Source organism: Setaria viridis, chromosome 8, assembly GCF_005286985.2.
Source record: "Setaria viridis chromosome 8, Setaria_viridis_v4.0, whole genome shotgun sequence".
Lineage (NCBI taxonomy): Eukaryota > Viridiplantae > Streptophyta > Magnoliopsida > Poales > Poaceae > Setaria > Setaria viridis.
The window spans coordinates 3905366-3926483 of record NC_048270.2 but is presented as its reverse complement, the minus strand read 5'-3'; the positions used below and the strand labels follow the sequence as shown (position 1 = coordinate 3926483).

The 21118-nt window shown below is 44.2% G+C and overlaps 1 protein-coding gene and 1 long non-coding RNA gene across 4 annotated transcripts in view; one reads left to right on the top strand and one right to left on the bottom strand.

Moving 5' to 3' along the window:
- Nucleotides 1–6998: 6998 nt before the first annotated feature.
- LOC117833904 (uncharacterized) lies at nucleotides 6999–8625 on the bottom strand. Its single transcript, XR_004635589.2, has 2 exons — nucleotides 7649–8625; nucleotides 6999–7378 (listed from the first exon to the last, which is right to left on the bottom strand). It is a non-coding gene; the product is annotated as an uncharacterized lncRNA (long non-coding RNA).
- Nucleotides 8626–9220: 595 nt separating this feature from the next.
- The window catches only part of LOC117866348 (uncharacterized), a 31748-nt gene continuing 19850 nt past the window's right edge, over nucleotides 9221–21118 (top strand). The window contains exons 1-3 of one of the 3 annotated variants that reach the window (XR_004642849.2): nucleotides 9250–9568; nucleotides 9657–9898; nucleotides 19431–20537. The gene's annotated coding sequence lies outside the window, so the exon portion shown is untranslated. The other 2 variants (XR_004642848.2, XM_034750546.2) reach the window with 2 other exon arrangements.

The following is a 21118-nucleotide window of genomic DNA, read 5'->3' as shown; positions in this document are numbered from 1 at the left end:
ATACATCTATACATAGTGCATGCATACCTTGAGTTGGTTTTTATACTAACAATGGTTGAATTGGGTAATTTAGAAGCATATTTAGAAGTACTTTGGGACATTTTGTATTTATAATGACAAATGTAAGTAATGTAGATTTGGACTTTGGGGTAGCTTTTGGTTATTTTTAATAACAACCATTGTATATAATAATTTACAGGTTAACTTTACATTATTTTTTTCATAGTCATATTGGTGGGGTTATTATGGGTTATTCTTAATAATGTAGATGTGGGTAATTTAGATACAACCGTAGGATGCTATTTTTTATAATGACATAGATGTTTAATTTAGATGGAGATCATGTGTTACTTTAGGTTATTTGTCAAAGGTCAGAATTTTTTTAAAAGTAGAATATACCGAATGACTATTGTTGATTTTTATTAATGTCTATAAAATTGTTGGATGAATGTTTTACCCTTCTGTGGGAATTTCTAATTATTTTTTTCTTGTATACCTCATGAGAATTAACATAGGCTTCAAAAAAGTCTCTAATTAGTAATACCTAGTGATTTTGTGAGACAAATGAATAGTGGATATATATGTGATAATTGGTTGGATTTTTAAGATTTAAGATGTGGTGCAGGTGCACCGTTTTAGTATTTATAGTTTTTGAATACTAATGCATTTTTATTTTTAATATAGAAATATAACTTCTCGAACATTAACTTGTAGGCAAATTGTTTTTTCTCCATCATTCTTAGTATCTTCTCAATTGGACTTCACCTGGTCAATTTAAACCATATCTTGCGCTACATTGAGTTTTCATCTAGCTCCTCACAGATTTCAGGTGTCTGAATTTATGCTTCCCAAATTACACACATGTGTCTGAATTTTTACTTCCCTAACAATCGTGTGTTGTTGCTATGATAGTTTAAACTGGTAGCCCAACTCAAGGCATAGGGATTTTATTTATAAGAAGCTATGGCTCATATCAGGTTTTAACACATATATTGATTTCAGTGTAAACTACATACACAGCTTACTCCCATTAAATGTCTATGATCTATTTTTCTATTTCTATTGAGAGAACTATGAGTTTTCTGGAAAATCTAACATTGGAGTCGATCGTTATTCTCAATTTTACAGCATCTTTAAAGCTTGGAATGGGACCATCTCTGTATCTCGTCATGTAAAGTTATAGTTTATAGTTTCCCATTAATCTGACCATTTCTTGCGTATTTTAAATAATTATCAATTTAGAAACCTATATGAATAATTTTTCTGAAGCCGAAGCCTTACGCCTCCTTCCTATTGAAGAATCACACATTCTTAATAAGAACTAAAAGCACACAATCGCATGAAAACAAAAATACAACTCTATATACTTTATGTATGCCTATAATGATATATACATAAGAAAGGTCTCTTTTCCCTTGTGTTCGGGACTAATCATTTTTGTCATTCTCACTAAGGTAAAATACGATATAGATGAACTACTCCACATTAAAGGATATGTGTACATTTCACTACATGTATAAATTTCTCGTCTAATATTTCAAAGAAAAAATTGGGTATTCTATTACTTGCGTATTCTACATGTAAAACTGGCGAGTAATAGACTACCCAAATTTTACTCGCCTGTACAGGTATGCATGCAGGTCAGATTTACTGGCACCCAATAACAGAAGGACAAAGTCACTGACTTTTTAATTCGATCGTTAATTTTGGAACTATATAGTATAGTGTACCATGTACATAGGAGAGGTTGCTTAGCTTGCTGCCCATGCAGCTAGCCATACCCTCCTAGTAAGATGAACGACCTGATGATGTAGATGGTCCTTACAGGAATTGAGTGCATACCTTGGGCTGTAGCCTCCTTCTAATGCAAAGCCTTGACGTTCCTTTGTCATCCATCTCGGGTCTCCTTATCACGAGCTTTCCTATGGATTGAGATGACATGACAATAAATTTGTGGGTCTGTCCACTGTGTCCTTTTGTTTTGTATCATTCAGAATGAGACCTGCATGCAGTTTTGCGGATGAGCGTAAGCCAACCCTGATTATTGCATATTGCAACAAGGAACTTGCAGGATTTGGTGTTGGCATCCATGTAGTTGGAGCAGCTTCTTCCAAATGTTGCAGTGGCATGGGAGGGTTCGGTGCCAACACGGGCGTGTTTGGATCCTTTGCTAAAGTTTAGCTCTTGTCATATCAAATGTTCGGATGCTAATTAAGAGGACTAAACATGAGCTAATTATAAAACTAATTGCAGAAGCCCTGGGCTAATTTGTGAGATGAATCTATTAAGCCTAATTAATTCTTCATTAGCAATGGTTACTGTAGCACCACATTGTCAAATCATGGACTAATTAGGCTTAATAGATTCGTCTCACAAATTAGCCTCCATCTGTATAATTAGTTTTGTAATTAGCCTATGTTTAACTAAAATTTAGTCCCTGGTATCCAAATAGGGCAGTCCTATTGATTCTGCCAAAACTTCAAGGCTCATCAAACCAATATCACGTCTATAATAAATATACTTGCAGGCTGCCGCACACAACTTATTTTCCAGCAGGTTCAGGCCTGCAGTGTTGTGCTCGTGCCCTAGCGGTGCTCATCTGCATATTATATACACATTAAAGCCTGGCATTAGAATAGTTAAGAACCAAAATTGATTAGCACGTTTAAGTGGCCTGAAATGAAACGTGCAGCCAAAAAACCAGCAACATCTGCAAGCTGGCATGCGACTGCGTGCAGTGTTACACCTCGATGAAAACAAACCCTTCTCTGCCTATAACTCTTTTCTCATTAGATTGATTCTTTTCTTCTCCTATGTCCGAGGGAGAAGGAGAGAGACACAGAGATATTACAGTACTGGGTAGATTGGTTAGGGCATTGGTCTATGGAGATTATATTATTCTATAGTAGGATGATTTAGGGAGATATTGGTACCTTTGGTTGATGGCCGTCTTCCTACGAGAGAACAGAAAAGACGAACAGTCGGTCGTGCGTGCGCGAAAAAGAGATGTCCTGTATATATAATGGCCATGCAAACTAACAAATAGATTAGGGAAAAGATTCTGACATTCATGTGGAGATTGTAATCATGTGCAACTAACAGATAGATTCATTAATGTAGCTAAAAGATATATTCTCATCTCACGTTCACATGGATGGACATTGAGATCGTACCACGTCCTCCGGTTATGTCAAATCACATAGAGATCAATTAAGTATTTGATTTGGATTTTTTTATGGCAGAGGTTGGTAATTTTGTATCAACTATTGGGGTTACTTTTTTAAGACCATTTTTATAATAGCATAGGTGGATAATTTTTTTAGAAAATATAATAGATCCAATGACTATGATGATTTGAGCCTACCGAATTGATGGCTAGATGTTTTGCTTTTTTTAGAGAATTTCTAAGAGTATCCACCTAGGATTTCTAGGTGGCTTCAAGTGGAGGTTTTAAAAGAGCCTCTAATTAGTAATATCCAAATCATCAACGCATTGCATCATACATCGCATCATCATTCCATCACCACGTTGCATAACGCTTTAACATTACATCTCGCATCGTTATCGCATCATCGTTGAATCACATATACATCAATTATGATACATTTACTTATCTTTGCACTTGGATAAATTCTGGCTTCTCTTAACGATTAAATACTCTACATTATGCTATGTTTGCACTGTCTTTTTTACAGTTCAGGATCACTGCCTAAGTGCTTTTACCACTCGATACACACCCTATGGGTGCACTGCACCAATCAGTACTCGACTATTGCCATGCTTCACAAGGATCGCCAGCCGAGTGCTTCCACCACTCGGCACTCGGAGATCGCCGCCTGCCAAGTGCTTCGACCACTCGGACCTCGGATTTCGAACATCGTCACCAGCCAGGTGCTTTCACCACTCGGCGCTACTCGGTGTTCGGACATCGTCATCAGCTTGACATTCACACCAGTTGGCACTCGGCTGCCACCACGCTGCTACGAAGACTATGCTACTTGACCCTCGGACTGAATGGACCATTCGCTTTGAGGCTCGGAGGCTACAAGCACCTGCTCGGTGCACTCCATGGACTATTTGAAGATGATGCAACAAGAGTAAAGATTTTAACCTCGAACATATACTAATCTGTCCAAGGCTCGGGGGCTTGACGGAGGTATATCACAGGTATTCTCAAGAAGGCAGTCAAACTACACAAGGAAGGCCGAAGACAGAGTCCTATTTATCTCCAAATTCAGTTGTACTCCAACTAGGACACGTATCTGTAACCGAGGAAACCTGTCATATAACCTTAACCTCTCGAACTATATAAGGAAGGGTAGGGGTCTCTAGACTGACACAATCCAACACACAATCTAACTCATCCGACAACACTTGAACCTACGTAAATCCGTATCTTGTACCTTTGTGTACCATCAAGAATCTCGATGAATCCTCTATCTACAAAACTACTACCCAGGCATATCCTGGTAGGCTGACGAATAGCCAAAATCGACACTCAGCGGTGGTCTCAGCCATAGCGTCGCCTATGGATCTGTGACCCACACCTCCAACGAGCAAGCAGTGGTTCTCTCGGCATCAACCGAGCCTTCCTCGGCCTCTACTGCCCCCCAGGATGCTGCCCTCGCGATCCCTAGTGAGACAACTGTTGTTCGACACTGGAACCAGATACAGCTACAACAATGACCACATCGAGGTGTCCTTCCAACCCATGTTACGCGTTCGTGGATATTCAAGTCGCTGCAGAGCCCATGAGAGTTTCCTCTCTGAATTTGTATATGTTGTTGGCAAGTGCAACACTGGAGTGCACACTAATTGTTCGATGCAATTCCAAGCCGATGACACTTGCGTTGTATGGTCCACAAACATGCCTAACACTGATATGGTCTCGTTCCTGACCTCCAATGTCCTCAGCATTTCCATTATTGAGCCCGTTCCACCAATTGCCGCAGCACATGTGGGCTCAAATACTATGGTGTTTCCTGCACATAAACTGTTTGAGGGAGTGACTGACAAGGAGGTAACTGAAGGATTGATATACATCAACTTGCCTAGGACGTTCTTGTGTTTCTATGAGTTCAGATCACACCGTGGGCATCCATGGGTGCGACCACCAAAGCAAATCAATCTTGCAGCTAGTGGGTTTGATCTGTTGCCGCTGCCATGGCCGCCTGATCAAGGTGGCATTACTGATGAACGTAACTCATATGGAGTTTTGTCCCTACCAGATAGGCATGCTGTTGTATTCTTGACCGAGTGACGAGATCATTGGGCAGTGCTGCGCACGATTTCCCTCCCTTTTTTTGTAGTGGTGTTGAGCAAATGATATGCATTCAGTCATTTGGGCCATACACTTCGAGTTGCGGACAAGGAATTCACCTAAGGCATCTCTGGCCAGATATTCATGCGAAAATCATAGGCAGTACAACCAATTGGAATCCTTGGCCACCTTTTCTGCACTTTGGTTGCTCAGCTAGCGGACTTGATGATTTGCTGCCATGGCCACCTCCAACAGAACTAAAGATTACACATGATGGAGCAGAGTTATGGCCAGCACCATGGCCATCTTTTGGGCTTTATCAACATGTCTTGCCGCTGCCACCATTGCCATGGCAGGCACCTTCCCTGGAGAATAATATGATGGTTGACAATACTACAACTTTACTGCAAGCTTGGGATTTTGCAATGAGGCTCGGAGCTATCGGGTCATTGGTCTGTGCTGTAGAACGGTGAAGTCTCAGTATAGTGTTGTCCACTGTAGTGCATGCTGGCAAGAGGTCATTGACAGTAGATATGATATCAGGCTTCAATCTTGGCCAACCCCTCCTGCTAATGGCATTGTGCTCAGAGAAATAGTTGGCAGACAAATATGCGATTTGTAGCTATTTGGAGGACCTAGTAATGCTTAAAAAGGAGAAAGAGAGAGGTGGTGCCTTCTCAGTTAGCAGTACTAAGACACTGCTGTCGCAGCAGTTTTTGTGGTGCTGCCAAAGAAAGCTATATCTTGATACTTCAGAGATTGAAATCATCATTTTTACCTGGGAGCTAGTTGTGGAGATCGGGCTAAGTTCATTTTGTCCCAGAGAAACAAATGTTAATAACACAAGAAGATTCCTGGTATTCCAAGAACTTGCTGGGAAGATACTACTTGCGAAGAAAGTTCAGAAGCGCACTGAGCTTTTGCTGAAAATTTTGTCACAGCATGGAGTGATATGTCTGTTCAGGGAAATGACCACCAACATGTTTATCATTAGCAATCAAAAGGAGGCCACATACAATTGGGTCAGTAAGGAAGGATACCAATTCCTCCCGGCCATGTCACAACAGCAGATCACTGATAACTTCTGCAGTGCCAAAGAAGAACTTCCTCATCTGCAGTCCAAAAGAAACAAGTTGAACTGGAAGGTCAGTTCTAACAAGTCAATGCAAGGACCTTGGGATCCTGGTGGCTCTGATAATAGCGGCTTGAGGGCAAGCCGTATTTCAAGGGGAAGAGAATGATGTACTACCATGTACTCTATCTTGGCTGGGCCTTGAACCTTGGGCCGACTCATGCAATGGGCTTCGGCTTGGATCCTCAGTACAAGAAGAAAGCAACAGTAGCACGGAGAGGGAACATCGAACAGAACCAAGACAACACCAGCCTTCTTCCACCTCCAGACTACATCTCCGCGAACCTGCTGCTCTTGTTGCCTCATCTCTAATCCAGTGCTATTCCCTGCCTAAACTCTGTCCAATTCTCCTGAGATTGTATCCAAAACTATCATTTTGCCTTGCTATTATGATTTGGTGGTCAAGGACCGTAACAATAAGATAGATATCGTGTCTGCAATGGTTTGCTGAGGCTGATAATTCTATTCAAGAAATGCCAGTCTTGCGGAAGACAAATTTATTCGTGAAATACCAATCTTGCCAAATCATGTAATATGGAGGAGTCCACAGCAGCATATCCAGTGCATTATTACGTAGTATCATATATGTGTGTCGCACGAGAGAAATGAAAACAAAGAGGACTAGGTAGCTAGGTAACAACACGTGTACATGAATACTCCGTTCAAACAGGATTTAATACAGACATAACATGCTAGGCCACCTGTTGTTGACGATCAAAGTTTATACTAATATTATTGCTGACTAAACATGCACAGCCCAGCTTCATCATAGAGTACGCCCTGGAACTGGAGTTTGGTACCACACGGCTACACATGATCGGCTCGAGTCTTGGAGCTGCTCCCTCCCAGTCACCACAACTTGTGCTCCAAGATTCAAATTTCTGGCTCCAAAAAGATTCATCAGTGCTCTCAGTGACGCTGCTTCGACAACTTTTGACACCAAGGGATAGCATATTTCCAAGATTTTGGCTCCCTTAGTTTAGGCCCTGGAAACAGACGATGGTGTAAGAATCTTTCTATGCACGCACATTAACTGCATCTAGGATTAAAAACCGATAGCTGACAATAAAAAGTTAAAACACAGAGGATGAATCGATTGTCTATGAAACCAGACTGCAGAACCCTGCCCACCAGTTCACAAGGAAAATACAAGTGCAGGTGATTTAGTTTACGTGGCCCGGTGTGCATTAGCAGCACAATGGGGGAAGCAGACAGAATTTAAGGAAACAGAGAAAAGAAAAGTTGATGGTATATACCTTCCCATGGGCCGCTTGAATGAGCGTGTGATATGTTTTTGTGTTCAAGGTTGTCGAGCACCTGTTGCTGGCGTTTGTACAACTGCTTCATATCAATAGCTGGGCAGTACCCGGCCCGATCCAAAGGCTCCGAAGAGATGAGTAAATCCCAAGAGAACCAGGCAAGGATGCAACGCATCGGCAGCAGTAAAGAGACAGTGATTCTAAATCAAACCATTTCCAAACCCCAAATGTTGGCTGCGATGGACTTGAGGAGAAGAAAAAGTGGCAGCCCGATCGACAAGCTGAGTTCTGATAGAGATGATTCATGATTCTCATCTATCTGAGGCGGTGTTGCTTCCGTGCCACGGACAGACAGTTCTAGCTTGGATAGTGAAGACAATTGCCTCGATTTAACTACTTGCCGCCGACGTTGTGGCCCCGAGCCCGTGGCCCCGAGCAGCCTGTCGCCAGCGTTGTGGCCTCGAGCTGCTTGCAGCCGGCCCGCGGCCCCGAGCTGCCTGCCGCCGTCCAGCGGCTTCGAGGTGCCTGCTGCTGGCGTCGCGGCCCCGAGGTGCCTGCTGCCAGCGTCGTGGCCCCGAGCAGCCTGCTGCCGGCACGGGCGACGCTGCAGGCCTCCATGGTGGAGCAGTAACAGATCCGACTGCCGGGCGCGCGGATCCGGCCACTGCTCGCATATATCCGGCCAAAGCACTCCAGGATCCGGTGAAATGAGAGAGGGATCGATGGGATCTTGAATGAGAGGATGGGAGCTGTGGGAGATGGAGAGGTGAGAAGAGTGCTCGCAGGGGTGGCCGCTTGGCACCACCAGCTGGCCGCCGCCGGCGGCCGACACGGCCCTGGGAGGGAGGAGGTTCGGTGGCTGGGCGGCCGCCCTCGAGTCGCCTCGCGAGGAGACAACGCGGTTTCTCCCCCGATGACCGTATGTTCGGAATTTTGCCCCGACGTTTTGCCTTAAGATTTTTCGCGCATCTTGTGCTTACGCTTGGTTTCTGCAGACTTCGTTTGCATAGACAAATTGTTGGTGTGTGAGGAGTGCAGTGTACTATCCTTCCTTTGCAAAATCAACCTCTCATGTTGCTTGTTTTTCTGTGTCCCCACCATCGTACGTGCATGTAGGATTTTAAGTGAATCTTGGTAGAATAGAAGAAACAAACTATTCCTCATGTATTATCAAAATCATATTAAAAGTCAAATACACATTCAAAAATAAAAATTGGGAGCACTTTTGAAAAAGAAGTTTTTTTTTAAAACAAACAATTCTGAATAAGATAACTAGAACTGTCAAAATCATATTAAAAGTCAAATACACATTCAAAAATAAAAATTGGGAGCACTTTTGAAAAAGAAGTTTTTTTAAAAACAAACAATTCTGAATAAGATAACTAGAACTGTCTGAGTTTTGAGAAGGAGAAATGCACACTTGGTGGACATATGTCAGCGGCAAAGAACGATCTCAGTATGAGCTATCGGACTGTACATGATCTGATTTGGATGGATATTGCTCCTCCTTACAGCTCAAAAGCAAAGGGAGGGCACGTGTGCAAAGGCGAAAGAGGAAGAAGAAAAGAAGGTTCTTTGCTTCTTTGCTTAAGCCTAATCTAATTATGAGTATTCGAATAAAGTGCGTGGGCACCTTAATTTGCGCCTGATCACCTTTGCACCAAAAGCCCGGCCAGTGCGCGGTCCCTTCGTGAAATTCCATATCATTCCAGACACTCCTGCGCTCCCGCCACTGGTCATCTATCCTCTCTTCCGGCCTGGATCCATCTCCTCCTCGATCTGGTACCCAATTGCTAGTTGTTACCATCAGAAGAAAGATTGAATTGAAGAGATTGTCAGTGAAGGTCCATCTGTTACAACCGTTGGAACCCAGCTGGTGTAGCTGCTAATTACGTGAAGCAATTATTAGAAATATTGGTCCGTCCATCCCCTTCTCAGCTCTTTTGTTTGCTATTTTTTTTGAGATCAAGTACAAATAGGGCCTTAATCTGCTGGCTACATGTAGGAGATCGAGGTGCGGGCATACGGCTGGATCTCCCAAAATGCTCACCAGTGGTCACTACTGTGTTTCTCTCTGAAATCTCAAGAATCCATCCCCAATCATTGCTTCTCCCTCAGTGCCGCTCGTCCCCCAGCAGATCCGTCTCCTCAGGTGGCCGATTTGTTCAATTGTTGCCATCAACCTGATCGCTGGAACCGTTGGAACCCAGCTACTAATGTGAAGTAATTCGCACAAATATTATACTGGTACGTGCATCCATCCGTGTTTCTTTCATTTGCTCAAAGTTTCTCTTTTTTCTTTCTTTTTATGATCCTGGAGTACAAGTTGTATCTCTGGTAAGGTTTTAAATCCCCAGCTAAAGGTATTTAGCTATAGCGAAGGCTAAATGAGGCTATAGTGGACTATAGCCGCTAAGTTGTACATAAATACAAATAGCTTGATCAGCTTCAAATAGCTATAGCCGGCTATAGATTTAAAACCTTAATCGCTGGTGCCTTATGTGAGACTAAATTAGCTTTGTTATTATCTGTTGATTTCATGCTGGAGAGGCTAATCGCTGCTAGGATTAATATAATCACCCCGGGTCGGACGAAATTCAGTACACCTACTGCAATGGCAGCCATGCTCTCAGTCAATAGGCTCCAGTATGAGCGCCTGGGTCCCTGAGGCGTCCCACCGCCGGTGACCACCCGGTCCCGGCGGCCACCCCCCTTCCTGCCGTCGGTATTCTGATCCTGGCATTCTTTACTCTCCTCTCTGCTGGAAGGGTAGAAACAGGCTAGTTTCTACCTTGGTTTGGAGACCTCTCATCTTGTCAGGTTTCCATGGATATCTCAGATTTGGACTTATGTCCTGGTCTCGACTTTTCGGCCAAGGTAAGATCTGCTCTGGGTGTTCGAGTTTCGCCTCACACTTCCACTTCTCCTTCAAAATTCTGGTTGCTGGCCACCTTTACTCGATCTCGAGTGAAGTTATCAGAAGACAATGTGGGTTTTATGCTTCAATCAGCTCTTGGAGGTTCTGCTCCCCGTTTTGAGGTCTCTGAGATTGCTGACTGGATCTTTAAGTTCTGTGTCTCTTCAAAGGATGTTGGCTTGCTGGTTCATCAATTGGGATTCTTTCAATGTGAAATTTTCAAAGTGGCCTTTAACCTTTGGAATGATCGGGGTCTCAACTTTGCAAGATCAGTTCTGGCCTCTTCTCAAGGAACTAACTTTCCATGGGTGTCAGTGGCGTCCAAAAAGTCTAGAGTTGCATCGAGCCTTCATCCACCTTTGACAGGGGCCAACACAATCCCCATGGGCAGCTCAAATCAGCATACAGCTCGTTCCAATCATCGTCAATCTGTGTTTTCGCGTATTGGTAAAAAGTGGATTCAGAACAGGAGTTCGGACATTGATGGTCCTACATTTTCAAATCCAGGTGGTAATGGCATTGATTTGGATCTTAATCTGGGGCAATCAACGCATTTTGGGTCTCAAAGGCATTTATTAAGAGATTTTCCTCCTTTACAGCCTTCTTTGAAAATGCTCTCTGACTATGGAGTAAGGTTGGGTCGAAATTGTTGCTCTCAATGTCTTTCATCCTCTCATTCACGGGTGAATTGTAATCGGCGCATTAGATGTGGTTTGTGTTTTCGGTTGGGCCATACCGCTTCCTTTTTCCGCTACCCGACCCATTTTCCAGGACTTACCAAGGAGAGTCCCTCCTTCCCATCGATACACTTGGGGAATTGGTCCAATATTCACACCTGGTTTCGTAGTTCTTTGCCAATGACAGGTGGACCAGGAAATTCATGTCAGCCAACGGTTGGCACCTTTCAAGAACTGGGTTGCTCTCTCCTGGGTGTATCTCCAACCTTCTCAGAAGCAACAATTCTATGGCAATGTCCCCGGAATCAACTCCCTATGGCCGCAGCTTCAGGCAGCGCCCCTTCACCTTCCTGGTTTCTCCGTCGCTGCCATTGCCATCCACACAATCTCCTCGCCCTTCCATTTTCCAGAGACCACCTCTTTTGCAATCTGCACCTAGTCATGTTCCAGCATTCCACAAGCATCTTGGTGCTGTAAGTCCCTCTTCATCGCGCAATCCGCCTTTGGCTACAGTGGTTCCCGAAGATTTTCCCATGGCGTACAAGCTGGTTGATCCACGTCCGTTCATGCCGCGGGGCTGCAATTGACAAGTTGTGGGCTTCAGAAAGCCTATGTCTCAGGTGGTGCTAGGAGGGGCGCGCCGGAATCAGAGTGATGTCGCCATCGCCTACATTGAACTGCTTCCCCAGCAGCAGGTATCTTTTTAGTCTATAAGAGAGATGCTGGAGGATTTCTTGACCAATCGGCGCAGAGTTGGCATTCACTCCATTTAGCCTTGCCCTTATGGCCAAGCATATGTATGCTTTCATTTTGTCCATGATAAGAATTTCTTGATTGGGGGAGGGCCACATGAATATGGTCATTATAGAATTACCTTTTCTGATCACAATAAAGGGTGGAACAATAGAATCTCTACTATGAATTGTGAAGCTTGGATAATGCTCCTTGGTTTTAACATTGATTATTGGACAAAGTCTGACGTTGAGAAAGCTGTTTCTAACTTTGGGAGACTAATGGTATGGGAGGAAGATCCTCATAATCTGGCCAGGATTGTAGCTAAAGTAAGAGTAGTGGACTTATCTGAAATCCCTTGGTTCTTGGTTTGTTCTGAGGGTGAGGATTTTGAAGGTAACTCTTGGACTGCTCAAGTGGAAATTTTGCAGTATAGACTTCTTGGTATAGATGCTGCTGATGAGGGACACCCCCCTGATGATGTGGATCCCCATCTTTTTTATTTCTTTGGCTATGGTTAACCTAGTAATGCAGGGAATGGTGTCAATCATAATGGTCAGAATGTGAAAAATGATGGTCCTGCTCAACAATAGGGGTTGTGGCCTGCTGGGCCTGAGGAAGGGAAGCACCTCTCATTGGCCCAAAGCCTCCTCAAGATGTCCCTATAGTACAGGCCTTACCAGCTCCAAATGTGCCGGATAATGATGCAATCAATGATAATATAATTCTTCCTGAAGGTAATGCTCTGGCTCAAAATAATAATCCTATGGATATTGATCTCAACATGGCTATGGAAGAAGATTTGGGTGGAATAGAAATTATGGTGATGCCAGGGGCTGACAACCTTGGTGCTCAGGATCTAGTCCATGATGGTGTACAAGTAATTGATGGAACAGACTCTTCAGATAGTGATAATGCTCCTCCTGCTCTTTTTGGTAATGATCCAGTAGAGGTTGAGGTTTTCATACCACATGATAATGGACTTCCTATACATATGGTACAGGATGAAGTCAATGAGAATGAACTAATTATTGGTGGTCATGATCATGCAATGATTCCAAAAGATGCTAATCAAGAGATGCAGCTAAATTTCGTTGAACTACTGCAGCCCACTCATGATCCAGTCTTTGCACAAATGGCAGGAGCTGTTAAACAGCCAAGTGCAGAAGCAATTCGACTGTGGACAAAGCATTTCTCCCCACAAGCAGGAGGGAATCAGGTCCAAATTCCTTTAATATGGTCAGATTTCTTTCTAGCCTAGTTGTTGAATCCAATGAACTTTGTCTGGGCCAAAAATTTCACTTCATCCTCAGCAATGCAATATCTTCAGTCTGACCCAAGCATGCAGATCAGTCTACCACCTATATGTCCACTTACAGCAACTCCAGGGTGCTCTACAATTCATGATACTCAGCAGCCAACTAACAGAAGAGATAAGGCTATTGTCTTTGAGGGAGAAGACAGTGAAAATATTGCCAGTTCCTCTGTATCTCCTTTCATGCCTGCAAAGCTATCTAATTATTCTGAGGAATCTATGATGAATCACATACCAATGGTCACTGAAACATCCCCTACCACCCCTCTGGAAAAAATGATAGAGACGGTTTCATATACAAAGGGCCCTTGGTCCAAATCTCTACTGGAGCATGCTGATCAGATTAATAATAACCAAAAGGAAGGAATGAAGGCTATCATTTCTGATGAAGAACTTAGGAGAAGCAAGAGAAAAATTATTCATAGCAAGGGCTTCAAGGATTCTGGTTGCAGGGATAGCAATTGCATTGGATGTTCTGCAAATCCACCACATTTATCTTCTACAGTGATCAGAAATCTAGGAGAAGCTTTTTGCAAAATAGATGCATCCAAGCTCACTTGTGAAGCCCTAAACAAGAAGAAAAAAGTAACAGCTCCCCTGGAGGCAAGAAGCAAGTCAAGAAAAAGACTACCAATGCAACTGATGATGATGGGGATCTGCCTAAGAATACAAAGAAGAAGCCCAAGAAACAGTAAGATGGGCTACAGGCTAACATATTTCATTATGAAGGTTCTGCATCTTTTGGACTGGTGTTTTTACACAATTCCTCTTTTGTTATTATTTGGCTCTGTAATGAACCTATATTGCTCTCTCCCTTGTTCTGGTTCTATGTTCTCTTTTTCTAGTACTGATGATGCTCATCTAGTGCTGTGGTCTTTAAACTACACACACCAGTTATAATTATGAATGCTTATCAATCCTTGAGGACTTGGAATGTTCTGTGCTGGAATGTGAGGGGTATTAACTCTGATAAAAAATGGAATTCTGTTAGAGATAAGATCATTGAAAGTTAGTGTGCTATCATATGTATCCAAGAAACCAAAAGGGAGCATATGGATTCTCTTTTTATCCAAAAATTTTGCCCCACAACTTTTGATAAATTTGAATATCTCCCTTCGCAAGGTGCTTCAGGGGGTATTGCAGTCATTTGGAAGTCCAGCCTGTTTTGCAATCAGCGGATTTTCATGAATAGTTTTGATATCTCCATAAAATTGTCTTCAACTCTCTCTGATACCGAGTGGATTCTTACAACAGTTTATGGGCCATGTACTTATGAGGGCAAAAGGTTTTTCACTCAATGGTTAAAAAATATTCAGACGCCAGATGGAGTTGACTGGTTGCTAATTGGGGATTTTAATCTCATAAGAGACCCTACAAATACAAATAAACCTGGTGGGAATTACTCAGAGATGTGCATGTTTAATGAAGCTAATAGTGCTCTAGGCCTAGTTGAAATTCCTCTAAAAGCCAAGAGATTTACTTGGACTAACAAGCAACATGTCCCTTTACTTGAGAGATTGGATTGGTTTTTTACTTCAACCTCTTGGTCCTTGTCCTATCCCAATACCACAGCCTTCCCGTTGGTCATAGAAACATCGGATCACTCACCATGTGTCATTAGCATTGCAACGGACATCCCCAATGGAAAAGTTTTCAGGTTTGAAAATTATTGGCTTCAGCATGAGGACTTCATGAGAATTGTTGCTCATGGTTGGGCAATTCCAACTACAGTCACTGATAAAGCTAAAATCATTACTGCAAAATTCAAAAATTTGAGGAGAGTTTTAAGGTTTTGGCAAGCACACCTCTGTGGCTTAAAGGCAGTGATACAAAATGTGAAACTAGTTCTATCTTTTCTCGAATTGATAGAGGAAAGCAGAGACTTGCTATTAATTGAATGGAATTTTAAGGAAGTTCTCCAGGACAAGCTTAAATCTCTTCTGCTACAACAAAAGACTTATTGGAAGCAAAGAGGCTCCATTAAATGGGTAAAATTTGGAGATGAATCGACAAAATTCTTTCATGCAAATGCCACAATCAGAAACAGGAAAAACTTTATCAGATCCTTGCAAGATGCTTCAGGTGCTATTAAGACAAGCCACCATGACAAAGAGTCTCTCCTCTAGGAGGCTTATAAGGAAAGATTGGGAACCTCAGACCTTAACCCTATGCAATTTGATCTACAACAGCTCTTGCCGAGGGCTGACAATCTTCAATGTCTGGAGGAACCGTTCACGCATGAGGAAATTGACACAGTGATTCATCAATGGCCAAATGATAAATCCCCTGGGCCTGATGGATTTAATACAGACTTTATTAACAAATGCTGGCCTATAATCAAGCAAGACTTCTATGATATATGTGAAGCTTTTTATTCTGGGGAGATCTGTCTACACAGTATCAATGGATCATATATCACTTTGATAGCCAAAATTGATGGTGCTGCCACATGTTCGGACTACAGGCCAATATCATTGCTCAATACATCGATGAAACTATTGACTAAACTGCTAGCAAACAGATTATAGCATGTTATCAAAAGATAGATTCATGCAAATCAGTATGGTTTTATTAAATCTAGGACAATTCAAGATTGCCTAGCTTGGGCTTTTGAATACCTACATCTCTGTCACAAATCTAAGAAAGAAATTATCATCCTCAAATTAGATTTTGAGAAGGCCTTTGACCGAATTGAACATGAAGCTATATTGGATATTATGAGGCATAAAGGTTTTGGACAACTCTGGTTAAACTAGATAAAGAAAATTTTTGGGTCAGGAACCTCTTCTGTTTTGCTGAATGGTGTGCCAGGAAAGAGATTTCACTGCAAGAGAGGGGTTCGGCAAGGTGACCCTCTCTCACCCCTCCTCTTTGTGCTCGGAGCTGACCTTTTGCAATCTTTATTAAATTCTGCTAAGGATCAAGGGCACTTAACACTACCTATTCCACTAAACTACAGTCGACTTTCCTATTCTGCAATATGCTGATGACACGCTTATTATCATGGAAGCTTGCTCCTCCCAGATCACATTCTTGAAGAACATCTTACAAGCATTTGCCTCATCAACGGGTTTAAAATTCAATTTCAAAAAATCTATGATGTTACCAATAAATATTACAGAACACAGATTACAAGTGCTCTTGCAACTTTTTGGACGCACAACTGGCCAATTGTCTTTTACTTATCTAGGCCTTCCCCTGGGCTTGACCAAGCCAAAAGTAGAGGAGTTCCTACCTATGGTATCAAAATGTGAAAGACGTCTGCTAGTTACTTCTACTCTTTTATCTAAAGCAGGAAGGCTCCAATTAACCAATGCTATTTTCACAGCACTTCCAATGTTTCATATGTGCACCTTCCTGCTACACAAAATGGTATACAAGCAAGTGGACAAATATAGAAAGCACTGTCTTTGGCGGGGTTCTAATATTAACAACAAAAAGCCACCGAATGCAGCTTGGGAAATGGTGACTTTGCCAAAGAAAGAAGGAGGTTTGGGAGTTCTTAATATTAAGACACAGAATGAATCCTTGCTGCTAAAACACTTACATAAGTTCTTCAATAAATCAGATATACCTTGGGTGCATCTTATATGGGAAAAGTATTACAACAATGGAAAATTACCTGGACAAATCAAAAAAGGATCGTTCTAGTGGCGAGATATTCTTAAGTTGCTTGACAAATTTAAAGGATTAGCGCTTGTTACAGTTCAAGATGGTAGCACATGCTACCTTTGGCATGACATGTGGCATGAACAAGTCTCATCTCAAGCTTATCCACACCTATACTCTTTTGCCAAAAAGAAAGATATCTCCTTGCAGAAGGCATATCTGACACATGATTTACAGGAGCTTTTTCACCTTCCTCTCCCCAGGCAAGCTCTTAGTCAGCTATTACTACTAGCAACCAATCTGGAAGGGATTAACTTCTTGGATGAAAAGGACATTTGGACTTATATATGGAGCAATGGTTTCTTCTCAGCTTCCAAAGCATATCACCATTTAACTGGACATCGCCAGGTTCATCAGGTATATACTTGGTTCTGGAAGTCGAAATGCCAAAATAAACATAAAGTCTTCTTTTGGCGTGTGTTAAAGGATAGACTGAGCACAAAAAATATTCTTAAAAGGAAGCACATGTTTTTACCATCTTATTCCTGTGTCCTCTGTATCCATGACAAGGAGGAAACTCTTTTCCATCTCTTACTGAAATGTCCTTTTGCTCAAGTGTGCTGGATCAATCTCGGTCTGTTTATAGATTTGCAACAACAACCTTATGAAATCCTGTCTAGCTTCAAGAATCAGCTGCAAGTGCCTTTCTTCATGGAAATCATTGTTATCATGAGCTAGTGTATTTGGATGGCAAGAAATGACTGGATCTTTAAGGCAATTGATCCTACTTACCAAGGAACAATAATGCGTTTTAAGCACTTATTTACTTTGGTTTTGCACCGAGTAAAAGACTCTTGGAAACAACCTATGTCTGAATGGCTAGAGCATACATTGTAGCTGTGACGGCCTCGGACAAAATCCTTCGCGTCAATCTTAATCCGAGCCCCTGATCACCTGTCTTAGTTTTTCCAAGCCTAAGTGTTCAACCTCCAGCTCTTCCGACCCCCTGCGATCCGACCCCTTGCCGTGGTCTTCCCAGTTCCGACCCCGCCGACCCCCAACCCACCGTCGGATCTGCCTAAGCCATCCCGCAGCATCGCCCACAGTGGACCACCGAGACTGACCGGTGGGCCCACTAGATCTTTTCCCCCAGATCTCCCGCGACAGGCGCACTCGAGTTGCATGCCCGCTTCAGAGTCTCCCCGCCGCGTGGCTCATCTTCTCCGACGCCCGCTGCTCAGTTTTGTCTCTGGCTCGCGACCGAATGGATTCTCGCGCCCCCTTCCCCAATGGCGGCGGAAGCCCCTCTGCAACCTTTCTGCAGCGCCTCGCCTCCCGCGCCCATCATCACACCGCCAGATCCCGGCCGCAGAGCCCGATGTCTCCCGTCTTTTCCGTCACTTCGATCTCAGTCGCGCCGCCTGGTCTCTGCTACACGACGATTCCTCCATCGCCAACCCCGACCACGGCAGCGACAGTTCCTTTCCCCGCCTTGTCAGAAGCCGCCCGACAATCTGTTGCTCCGCGCTCGCCCGCGCGCCCACGGCTGCATGTCTTTTCACCTGTGCGCCCTCGATTCTAGCACCGTTAAACCGGTCGCTTCTATCAAATCTTCCGCACGGCGATGCCCGCCTCCGCCAAGCCTCAACCACCGGCATGCCCCCTCCTGCGCCGCCCTGATGACAGAACCCAATGACCGCTGGCGTCATCCCCGAGTCCTGCACCACCGCCCTCGTCGCTCAATCGCCGCCCCGGCAGAGCACTCCATTGCTTCTCTCCGGCCTTCGCGTCGCTCCCCTTTCTCTCTCCCGCGCCGCTTCCCTTCCCCGTTCCAGCAGCTATAAAAGGGAATGCACAAGCCCGCCGGAGCTCCCTCCGCCATTGTTGCCTTCAGCCATTCTCTTGCCCCCTGCTCAAGCTCCTAGCACCACACCCTAAAGCTCTTGAGGAACTCTCCTCTCAGCTCCCCTCCGTTTTCTCCAAGCCACCTAGCCGCTTGCTCCTCCGTGCTGCGTAAAAGCTCACTTGTGATCTACAAGAAGCACCGCCGCTGCCGGAGCACTGCCGGTCTTAGCCGTCGTTCAAAGCCTTAGTCCCTCCGCCCAAGTCTGTTCCTTCCCGACCCCAAGCTTTCCTTGTAGGAAGAAGGTAAGCTGTCGACCCCAGTCCGCTTCGCCCGACCCCTCTTATCCGCCCGACCCCGGTTCCGTCTCGCCCGACCCTATCTGTTTCCGCCGACCCTTATCCGTCTCGCCCGAGGGCTCAACTGTGATCTTTTTCTGCAACCCGAGGGTGTATGTGTAAAACTTAGGAACCCTTCAGCGCTTGCTTCTGAGGATCCCTAGTATACCACATCCTCTAGTTCAAGGATCAGAGCATTAGTTCCTCCGACTCTTACCTCTTGATCTTCACCAGCCCTCTTGAACCTCCCCACCCTCCTGCTCCTTGTCGCGAGTTTCTGGGCTCAGGCGAGCAAGTGTTGCTGTTGAAATAACCGTCTATGCTAACTCTTGCATTGCATTCGTGTAGAGCTGCACCTCGCCGACGGCTTCTACGAGCTGCACCCGGCGCCAGAAGACAACGGTGTAGCTGAGCTCCTGCCCTCTGAAGCCAAAGCTGCCCCAGAAGTCGAGCAGTTCTCTTCCTCCTTGCTCGAAGGCAAGCCCTGGTTGCATGAAAACCCTGCGTGTTTTACCAAACTTGCGCATGCCTTCTGTAACATGCTTGTGCATTTACGTATAGGAGTTGTTCGAAACCCTAGGTGCATGACTTAGTCTCCCATGATCTGAACACTAGCTGTTGGACCGAGTAGCTGCTTGCTTAAATAGGAAGCGGTAAAAGCCGAGTGATTTCCTGTCACTCGCGAGTTCTAGGAGTTGATTGCCTACCTTTCTGTTACAACTATAAGGACGATGGACGGGGCAGGATTTTTGTTAACTCTTTGGTGGTCGGATGGTTGCCCCGTCTGTCTATGAAAACTTGCTAAGGCCCGACAGTGGTGGTGTTCGTGATCAAGTGTTTGAAAGTACTAACCTCATACTTAGTATGGGATGAGGAAGCCTAGTACCGGATTGAACCTAGACATGAGCGGTCGCCCCATTGTTCTTGGAACGGAGTTCCCCTGCTGGATATTGCACGTGGTGGCATGCGTGGTCACAGAACGGCAGAGGCCGGGTCTGTGGAACCTTGCACCAAAGGAAATAGGCCCGACACGGGTTAGGGGATTGATGGGGAAGACCGACACAGGAAGCGACCTCCGGGTGCGCGGATGTCGTGAGGTTAGGTTCACCATGCATGGTTAAAGAACTCGAATCGATTCGTCTGCCTCTCACAGTTTGAGACTACTTGATCGCTATGTCACCCTGAGTAAATAAGGAATCTGATGATGACATGGTTTGTTGATATATATACATACCTTGCTTGGGTTCTATGATTGCTTAGAATAGGTTGCAAAACTTAGACTGGATAACGAACTTAGAACCGGAGCTAAAACTTGAATATAGGGTTTACTTAGTGCTTTTGGCAAGCAAATCCCTCAGCCAGAAAGCCCTGCATGTCTAGAAGCGTGGAGTAGTTTTACTCCTATCGGTTAAGTCTTGTTGAGCTTAGTAGCTCAGCCTTGTTGTGGCTCCTGTTTTTCAGGTGTTGTTGCTGCTCCCGACCCTTCTCTTGCTGGCGCTTGGCCGCCCCAGCTCCCGCCGGGCTGGACGGTCGAGTGGGATCCCTCCTCGGACGGCGAGGAGAGGGATCAGTGATGTCCCGGTTGGCCTCACCAGGGATGTCCGACCCCGACGCTTGCTTCCGCTAGTGTTTTATCTTCGGTTATTTTCCGAAATCTTGTAAAACTCTGATGTTCTTTTCACAACTAAAATCCAGTGGTTAATTTGTTAACATTGGTGGACTTGTTGTACTCTCTGGAACCGCTCACCTTCGTGTGAGTGTGCTAAATCGGTCCTGTTCAAGTGGTTAAATCGGAAGAAATCCGACGGCACTTCGTGTTTACTCGGCTTAGGCATGAGCGTCGCATATCAGGCGGCTAAATCATGTTTAACCCAGTAGATCCGAAGTGGATCCGCCACAGTAATCTTCTTGATTTTTTTTGTTTCGTTCTTTGTTTCCTAATTTGAACCATTTGTACCTTTCCTTTTTCCTTTTATAATTAATATATAACCAGCAGGGGACTTCCCCTCCTGTTTCCTCAAAAAAAAATATAATCA